The sequence below is a fragment of the Diceros bicornis genome, chromosome 3 (genome assembly GCF_020826845.1).
Source record: "Diceros bicornis minor isolate mBicDic1 chromosome 3, mDicBic1.mat.cur, whole genome shotgun sequence".
Lineage (NCBI taxonomy): Eukaryota > Metazoa > Chordata > Mammalia > Perissodactyla > Rhinocerotidae > Diceros > Diceros bicornis.
Genome location: NC_080742.1, coordinates 74471261 through 74481170, shown reverse-complemented (window position 1 = coordinate 74481170; position 9910 = coordinate 74471261). Strand labels below are relative to the sequence as shown.

At 33.7% G+C, this 9910-nt stretch overlaps 1 non-coding gene across 1 annotated transcript; it reads right to left on the bottom strand.

Annotated features, from left to right (window-relative positions):
• Window positions 1-7059: 7059 nt before the first annotated feature.
• On the bottom strand, window positions 7060-7162 carry LOC131400695 (U6 spliceosomal RNA). Its single transcript, XR_009217408.1, has one exon. It is a non-coding gene; the product is annotated as a U6 spliceosomal RNA (small nuclear RNA).
• Between the last annotated feature and the right edge of the window lie 2748 nt (window positions 7163-9910).

Genomic DNA, 9910 nt, shown 5'->3' with positions numbered 1-9910 from the left:
CTCATGTACCAATACTGAACTCTTTCATCTAGAAAGTCAAATATCCCTGAAAATAAAAGTCATATAATAAAAACTCCTTGTTTATAAAGTTGTTCATTGGTAAAGTGAGTGTAATTTTTTTTTGCTAGAATTTATCACTGAACTAGTATTTACATGTCTGTGTATGTGTACAGAATTTGTTATCTTCCAAGGTAAGGAATGCTACACCTGAACGTAGAGCAGTCACTTTGACAAATTACTGATGAAGACAAACAATAAGCTATTGTTCACTTTTATGGAAAGGTGTTAGTTGCAGATGAAATTAGTTGAATTAAGTATGATCTGACAGTAGGATGACAGCGTGAATTAATTAGTGTAACACCAAGTGAAAGGAAGAGATAATTGGGCACCAAACCAAGATATCTCATTTTAAACAGACTCTTCTGCTCCTTTTTAAAGTATGTGAAGGAAATGACAATCTCCAAATGAATTTCTCACCTGCCCCATAAATTAAGAACCTAACAGTGAAGAGGGTAAAATAGTATTACAAGCACCAGTGAGATTGTGGATCATTTAGCACTTTTATTTAAGTAGCCATTTTTTTCTCATTGTGAGGCCATTTTTTACAATGGTTAAGACAATAATACCTTGAAATACAGTAATTTTGTAATTATCGTTATAACCTTCTGAAGTCTTCCATCAAAGCAACTGCTATCAATGGAAGTTGCTCAGTGTAAGGTCAACGTAGAGCCCAAGCAGGGTACAGGTGAAAGACGATCATTCTCTTTAGGTCCTGGTTCTAAAGCAGACATTCATGGCAGCAGGAATCTAAGTCCTCATGTACTGTGGCACTCTAACTCCTCATTTTTAGTTGTTGGGACGGATCATAAATGTGTCAGACTGTGGCAGACTTCACAGAGGGCTGGGTTTAACAAGGAAGAGTGGAGAAAGCACAGATCTACATTGACAGAGCATTCTAGGGGTAAAGGTTGCTTAGGCTCATCATTTCTACAATTCAAATAGAGCCAGGAACTGGTCCCCAGGTTCACAGCAGGATTGGTTGGTGCCAAAGGGTTGGCAGGTTTCTAACAGCTCTGGACCTGTATCTGAGGCTGACTCACTCCCATATTTGTATCCAAAGGGGTAGAACTTCGGTTGTTTCATCCCCATTAATGGCAAAATACCTGGACCCTCTTTTCTTGCTTGGGTCTTTTCTTTCTTTCTTCTCCTTCTCCCTCTCCCTCCCTCCCTCCGTCTCCCCCTCCTCCTTCTTTGACATCACTTCACCTCCCTCCAGATCTATTCTTGATTTTATTTAGCTCTTCTTGCTCCTACATGTGTTACCCTGGGAGTTAGGGAAGATTTGGCTTTCTGGTTTGATATTCATGCCTTACTCTCTGATGCACTTTACCTCTGGCCATACTAGAGAAAGAACAGGAATCAGAATCAAGGAAAGGTTGCAGGCAGGAAAATGGTATTAAATGACAAGTCTGGGCAATAAACAGAGAAAAAAGGATGTAAGGTCAAGAGGATAAAGGATTAGAGACAAATTAGAATGTGGTGGATGTAATGTTAGGATTTACTCTTTAAGATAGTTACGAAGAAAAACACAAGAATGTTGGTGACCATTTATGAAGCGTCAACTGTGTGTTGCAGAAGGGAGCCAGACAGCTTAAAAGGACCTGTCCCTTAGAATGCCCTTGTCCACTCTCACCTCATCTGCCTGAACAATTCCTATTCGGTCCTCAACTCCCTCCAATTGTCTGTTTCATATCACCTGCTTGTTTCTTTGACAAAATTTGTCACCATCTACAATTAATGTATTTTATTTATTTGTAAGCATATTTATTGTCTCTCTTTCCTAATACATTGTATGCTACATAATGTTAGGGGCCTCTCTTTCCTTTTTACAATTTATAGTCAGCACTAAGCACGGTGTCTGGAATAAAATTAATGCTTAATAATTTTGATAAATGCATGAATGAAAGGATGAATGAATGAATGAATGAATTCTAATTCAAGCATCATATCCTTTGTGTAGTTTTTGCTATACATCTTAGTAACTTCTGTCTTGTTATAATGATGGCACCGTCTATATACTATTGTATTGTGTTCTACTTTAATAAATTCATTTTTTTACTGTGAGTTCAAACAGAATTTGAGTCCCTTAAAGGTTGGGTCATGTGTTATTCCTTTTTGGAACTCCAGGCCACCTGGTATATAGTTTTGTGAATGGATGAACATTTTTGAGACAATGTTATTAGGTTCTCAGAGCCATTATGACTATGAGAAAATTGAAATTTCACAAGTAATCAAATATGGAAAATATACTTCTTTGTAATTCAGATAGCAGAGAGGTTTATATTATTTACTTATGGAAATATATCGTAATTTAACTACATGTTTTCTCCTTATCTGCAAATTCCATAGTCAATTTTAACCACTTCCTTGGCTAAAAAATTAGCTGTTCAATGTAAGCAAATGCAAGGCTATGAAACATCTCTGAAGTATTTTTTTTAAGAATTAGTGACTGACTTCATAATTCCTTCACCTTCTTCAACTTATCAGATGTAGTAGTGCTTGAAAATAATTGTGCATTTCTCTAGAATACTTAATAAAAATTCCATGAATATCAGAAACTTCTTGATAACAGATATTAGTTTGAAGGAAAAGTCATTTTCCACTGTTTTGCAAATTGTTCACTTAATAAGATGCCCTACATTTAATCAAATTAGAAAGAAATACTTAGACTACAAAAGTTTTGACATTTCCTTTTCTTCTTTTCTTTTTTTCTCTTTTTATTTTTTTTAATTGAGGTAACATTGGTTTATAATATTATATAAACTTCAGGTGTACATCATTATATTTTGATTTCTGTGTAGAGTACGTCATGTTCACCACCCAAAGACTAATTGTCATCTGTCACCATACACACATGGCATTTACTCCTTTCACACACACCCCTACCCCCTTCCCTTCTGGTAACCACCAATCTAATCTCTATATTTATGTGTTTGTTTTTTTTTTTGTTGTTGTTGTTTTTATCTTCCACTTATGAGTGAAATCATATGGTATTTGACTTTCTCTGTCTGACTTATTTTGCTTAGCATAACACCCTCAAGGTTTCTTGTTGCAAATGGCAAGATTTCATCTTTTTATGGCTGAGTAGTATTCTGTAATGTATATATACTATATCTTCTTTATCCATTCATCCATTGATAGGCACTTAGGTTGTCTCGAAGTCTTGACTATTGTAAATAATGCCGCAATGAACATAAGGGTGCATGTATCTTCTTGAATTAATGTTTTCAAGCGCTTTGCATAAATACCCACAGGTGGAAAAGCTAGATCATATGGTAGTTCTATTCTTAACTTTTTGAGGAATCTTTACACTGTTTTCCGTGGTGGCTGCACAAGTTTCCATTCCCACCAGCAATGTATGAGTGTTCCATTTTCTCCACATCCTCTCAAATACTCGTTATTTTTTGTCTTGTTAATTTTAGCCATTCTGATGTGTGTGAGGTGATATCTCATTGGAGTTTTGATTTGTATTTCCCTAATAATTGGTGATGTTAAACATCTTTTAATGTTGGCCATCTGTATATCTTCTTTGGAAAAATGTCTGTTCAGATCCTTTGCCCATTTTTTAATTTGGTAATTTTGCTTTTTTGTTGTTGAGTTGTATGAGTTCTTTATATATTTTGGATACTAACCCCTTATCAGATATATGATTTGCAAATATCTTCTCCCAATTGTTAGGTTGTCTTGTCATTTTGTTCATGGGTTCCTTTGCTGTGCAGAAGCTTTGTAGTTTGATGTAGTCCCATTTGTTTATTTTTTCTTTTGTTTCCCTCGCCTGGTAAAACATGGTATTCAAAAAGATACTGCTAAGATTGATGTCAAAGAGCATACTGCCTATGTTTTCTTCTAGGAGTTTTATGGTTTCAGGTCATACATTCAAGTCTTTAATCTATTTTGAGTTAATTTTTGTGTATGGTGTAAGGTAATGGTCTACTTTCATTCTTTTGCATGTGGCTGTCCAGTTTTCCCAACACCATTTACTGAAGAGACTTTCCTTTCTCAATTGTATGTTCTTGGCTCCTTTGTCTAAAATTAGCTGTCCATAGATGTGTTGGTTTATTTCTGGACTCTACATTCTGTTCCATTGATCTGTGTGTCTGTTTTTGTGACAGTACCATGCTGTTTTGATTACTATAGCTTTGTAATATATCTTGAAATCTGGGAGGGTGATACCTCCAGCTTTTTTCTTTTTTCTCAGGATTGCTTTAGCTATTCAGAGTCTTTTGTTGTTCCATATAAATTTTAGGATTCTTTGTTCTATTTCTGTGAAAATTATCACTGGGACTTTGATAGGGATTGCATTGAATCTTTAGATTGCTTTAGGAAGTATGGACATTTTTACTATGTTAAATCTTCCAATCAATGAGCACAGAATATCTTTCAATTTCTTTGTGTCTTCTTCAATATCTTTCAAACACAAAGTTCCATGGTTTTCAGTGTACAGGCCTTTCACCTCTTTGGTTAGATTTATTCCTAGGTATGTTACTCTTATTGTTGTAATTGTAAATGGGATTGTATTCTTAATTTCTCTTTCTGCTGTTTTGTTGTTAGTGTATAGAAATGCAGATTTTTATATGTTGATTTTGTATCCTGCAACTTTACTGTATTCATTTATTATTTATGATAGTTTTTTCATGGATTCTTTAGGGTTTTCTATATATAAAGTCATGTCATCTGCAAATAGTGACAGTTTTACTTATTCCTTTCCAATTTGGATGCCTATTACTTCTTTTTCTTGCCTAATTACTCTGGCTAGGACTTCCAATACTATGTTGAATAAGAGTGGTGAAAGTGGACATCCTTGCTTTGTTCCTGTTCTCAAAAGGATAGCTTTCAGTTTTTCACCGTTGAATATGATGCTAGCTGTGGGTTTGTCATATATGGACTTTATTATGTTGAGGTACTTTTTTGCTGTACCCATTTTATTGAGAGTTTTTATCATAAATGGATACTGTAGCTTGTCAAATGCTTTCTCTGCATCTATTGAGATGATCATGTGATTTTTTTTTTCTTCATTTTGTTAATGTAGTGTATCACATTGATTGATTTGTGGATGTTGAACCATCCCTGCATCCCTGGAATAAATACCACTTAAGCATGGTGTATGATCTTTTTAATGTATTGTTGTATTCAATTTGCTAGTATTTTGTTGAGGATTTTTGCATTGATGTTCATTGGTGATATTGGCCTGTAATTTTCTGTTTTGTGTGTTGTTCTTGTCTGGTTTTGGTATCAAGGTAATGTTGGCCTCGTAGAATGAGTTATGAAGTATTCTCTCCACTTCAATTTTTGCAAGTGTTTCAGAAAGATAGCTATTAAGTCTTCTTTGAATGTTTGGTAGAATTCACTGGGTAAGCCGTCTGGTCCTGGACTTTTATTTTGGGGGAGGTTTTTGATTACTGTTTCAATCTCCTTACTAGTGATTACTCTATTTAGATTCTCTATTTCTTCTTGATTCAGTTTTGGGAGGTTATATCATTCTAAGAATTTATCCATTTCTTCTAGATTGTCCAATTTGTTGGCATAGAGGTTTTTTTAGTATTCTTTTATAATCTTTTGTGTTTCTGTGATGTCCATTGTAATTTATCCTCTTTCATTTCTGATTTTATTTATTTGAGCCTTCTTTCTTTTTTGTTTTGGTGAGTCTAGCTAAAGGTTTATCAATTTTATTTCAAAGAATCACCTCTTAGTTTCATTGATCTTTCTATTGTCTTTTTAGTCTCTGTTTCATTTATTTACACTCTGATTTTTATTATTTCCTTCCTTCTACTGATTTTGGGCTTTGTTTGTTCTTCTCCTCCTTTGTTTATAGTTCCTTTAGGTGTATTTTTAGATCGTTTATTTGAGATTTTTCTTACTTCTTGAGGTAGGCTTGTTTTACAATAAACTTTCCTCTTAGTATTGCCTTTGCTGTATCCTATAAATTTTGTATATTGTATTTTAATTTTCATTTATCTCCAGTTTTTTTTTCTTTGATTTCTTCATTGAACCAATAGTTATTCAGTAGTATTGTGTTTAATCTCCACATATTTGTGGCTTTTCCAGTTTTCTTCTTGTAGTTGATCTCTAGTTTCATACTGTTGCCTTCAGAAAAGATGCTTGGTATTATTTCAAGTTTCTTAAATTTATTGAGACTTGTTTTGTGGCCTAATATGTGATCTATCCTGGAGAATGTTCCATGTGCATTCGAAAAGAAGTGCATTCTTCAGGTTTTGAATTGAATGTTCTGTATATATCTACTAAGTCCATCTGGTCTATTGTGTCAGTTAAGGCCAAGGTTACCTCATTGATCTTCTGTTTGAGTGATCTATCCATTGATGTAAGTGGAGTGTTCAATTGCCCTACTGTTATTGTATTACTGTGAATTTCTCCCTTTATGTCTGTTAATAATTGCATTATGTATTTAGGTGCTCCTATGTTGGGGGCATAGTATTTACAAGTGTTTTATCCTCTTGTTGGATTGTTCCCTTTATCATTATGTAATGACCTTTGTTTTGTTACAGTTTTCATTTTAAAATCTATTTTGTCTGATATAATTATTTCTATCCCAACTTTCTTTTCATTTCCATTTGCATGGAGTATCTTTTTCCATCCCTTTTGTGAGTGTCTTTAGGTCTGAAGTGTGTCTCTTGTAGATAGCTTATATATGGGTCTTATTTTTTATCCATTCAGCCACCTTCTGTCTTTTGATTGTAGCATTTAGTCCATTGACATTTAAAGTAGCTATTGATTAGTATGTACTTGTTGCCATTTTGTTACTTTTTTTCTGCACATTTTTGTAGTTTTTCCCTGTTACTTTCTTCTCTTTCTCTCTCTGCTTGTGATTTGATGGCTTTCTTTAGTATTATAGTTGGGTTCCTTTCTCTTTATTTTTTGTGTATTTATTATAGGTTTTGGGTTTGTGATTACCATTAGGTTCATATATAATAACCTATGTAAATAGCAATCTATATTAAATTGATGGTTTCTTAAGCCTGACATCTTACTAAAAGCCCTACAAAAAATGTGGCACACTTCACTAATTTGGATGTCATCCTTGCACAGAGGCCTTGCTAATCTTCTCTGTATCATTCTAATTTTAGTATAAGTGCTGCAGAAGCAAGCATGACATTTTCTTTTTTTAACAATAGAAATAAGGACTCTGATTAAGGAAAATTGTTATTATTTTTCTCCATTATGGATATTAACTTTTGGTCCTTTGTCTAAACATTTACTTAGATGAAATATTCAATAAAGGTATAAGATGATGTGCTTTAGATTTCTTAAAAGAAGAGTGATATTATCAGGCAACCAACTGTCCCAGTTTGCCTGGGACTGAAGAGTTTTCTGGGATACAAGACTTTCAGTGCAAAAATCAGACAAACCAAGATGGTTGTTCACCTTAGACTGATGTAGCATTATTTTTTTCTTTTTCAACTTAAATAATATACTTGAAGGAGCTTCTAGAATTTACAAGAATTCATCTCTAAGGTATAGTTAAAGAGAGGAAGGTAACTGATTTCTGTTTGAAAGGCTGACACTTTTATGTTTTATTTTCATCCCAAGATGATGATTATTATTTATTTATGATAGTTGTAAGGGTACATGGCACTTACAAACACATAAAAGACAAAGCCCCTGTGAGATTTCCTATCTAACTCAATATATAGTACACAACATAAGAGCAAAGGGGAAGATAGAAAAGGGTTGAAAAAATCAATACTGGAAGGCTTAGTGAAAGAAATGTGCGCTAAACTTTCAAAGAGAGCTGTCAAGGAATAAAAGGAAGTTTCTTCAAGTAGAACTAATCTAGTTTTAAACGTTTTAGAATTATACATGTATAAATAATAAGAAAATGGATTTCTATACCTTTTTTCTTATTATATCTTCCTAGTATTTTTAATAATTTACAATGACCTTCCTTAACCTTACCAATGTTTTCTCCCTTAAACTGTTTTCTCTGAGAGTTATATAACTACATCAGCTTCTTATGGTTAATATTTGTCAGGTGTTTTAGATGTGCCTCTTTAAATAGCATATAGCTGGAAATTTGTAATCCAATCATAGAATTTCCATCTTTTAATTGTCAAGCTTTTTACTTTTCCTCTTGCTGTGTTTCTTAGTATTTTATTTTTGCCACCTTACTTGGTGGTTTTTTTTTTTTTTTTTTTTTGGTGAGGAAGATCAGCCCTGAGCTAACATCTGATGCCAATCCTCCTCTTGTTTTGTTTTGTTTTGTTTTTTTACTGAGAAAGATTGGACCTGGGCTAACATCCGTGCCCATCTTCCTCTACTTTATATGGGACGCTGCCACAGCATGGCTTGACAAGCAGTGCCTTGGTGCACGCCCGGATCCGAACCTGCGAACCCTGGGCCGCCGAAGCAGAGTGTGCACACTTAACCGCTGCACCACCAGGCCAGCCCCTACTTTGTGTTTTTATGGGTTTTTTTCCTTCTTTACTGTCTTCAATTGGACTGATCAAGTGTCTTTATTCCATTTTATTCCTCTAAATTATTGGAAGTTATACATTATTTTTTTGTTTTAGTGATTATTCTCAAATTTCTAATATGTATAAACTTACCTGACAAAGTCTAATATCAATCAATATCTTTATGCTTCTCACTCATAATAAAAGGAAAGTAATTTATAACCCCCTTCCATGTCTAATATTTTAGTTATGTCTTGTTTTTAAACCACGCATGATTAGTCACTTTTTACAGTAATTTTAATTTAGATTTACCACAAATTTATCAATATCCATTCTTACTATCCCTTTATGAATCCTACTCCTACCTTTTGGGTACAATTTTCTTCTTCCTACAGTAAATCATTGAGTAGTAATTTAAATGATGGAGAATCTCTAGTGATTAAAAGAAAAGTTCAACAGACAAAAAATTCTCTCTATCTGAAAATATCCCCCCATCCCTCCTCTTAAAGAATTATTTAGCAGGATATAGAAATCTAGACTGATAATTATTTTCTCTTAGCATTTTAAGGATATTATTTATTCTTTATTTTCTACCCTTTCTTGTTGCTTTTGAGATATCTGCTGCAGTCCAAATATTATTTCTGTGTAGTTACTCTCTCCCTCTGTCTCCCACCACTTTCTTTCCTGATTATCTTCTCTCTCCTGGTTGTCTTTAAGACTTTTTTCTTGTTGCCTCTGGTGTCCAGCAGTTTCAACTAGATATGATTGGGATAACTTTATTTTTATTTATCCTGGTGGGAAATTATTTTTCTTGTGGACTATAATGATTCTTATTTTTCCTCAATCTGGAAAGACTCTTAACCATTATCATTTCAAATGCTGCCCCTCCCCTACTCCGCTTCTATAACTCATGTTAATATATATGTTGGATTTTCTCTTCTATCTTCCATGTGGCTTAGTCTCTCTTTCATATGGTTAATCTTCATACCTCTCTGGGCTACATTCTGAGAAATTTCACCAGCCAACCAATTCATCTTCTCTATTCAGCTTTACTTCATCTACTGTTTGATCTGCTCATTGATTATTTGTATTTCAAGAATCATAAAAAAAAATTTAATTTCTAGAAGTTTTAAGAGATGATTTTTCACATAGGCCTGCTCTCTTTTCATAGTGTCTAAGTCTTTCCTTATGGTTTCTATTCATATATGACTATATTAAGTATACTTATTTTTTTTCTGTTTCGGATTGTTCTATTATTCTCTTTCTTATATTTGCTGAGTCTCAGATGGATCATTTCCTTGTGAATTTTTTGATATTTTATTGTGATCTTATCTTCCAAAGAAACTATTTACTCCCTAGGCATTTTGTGCACATAGATTATGGACATATCTCTTCAGAGTAGTTTCACATTTACTTTTTCCAGGCGCGTCATGTGTAGCACT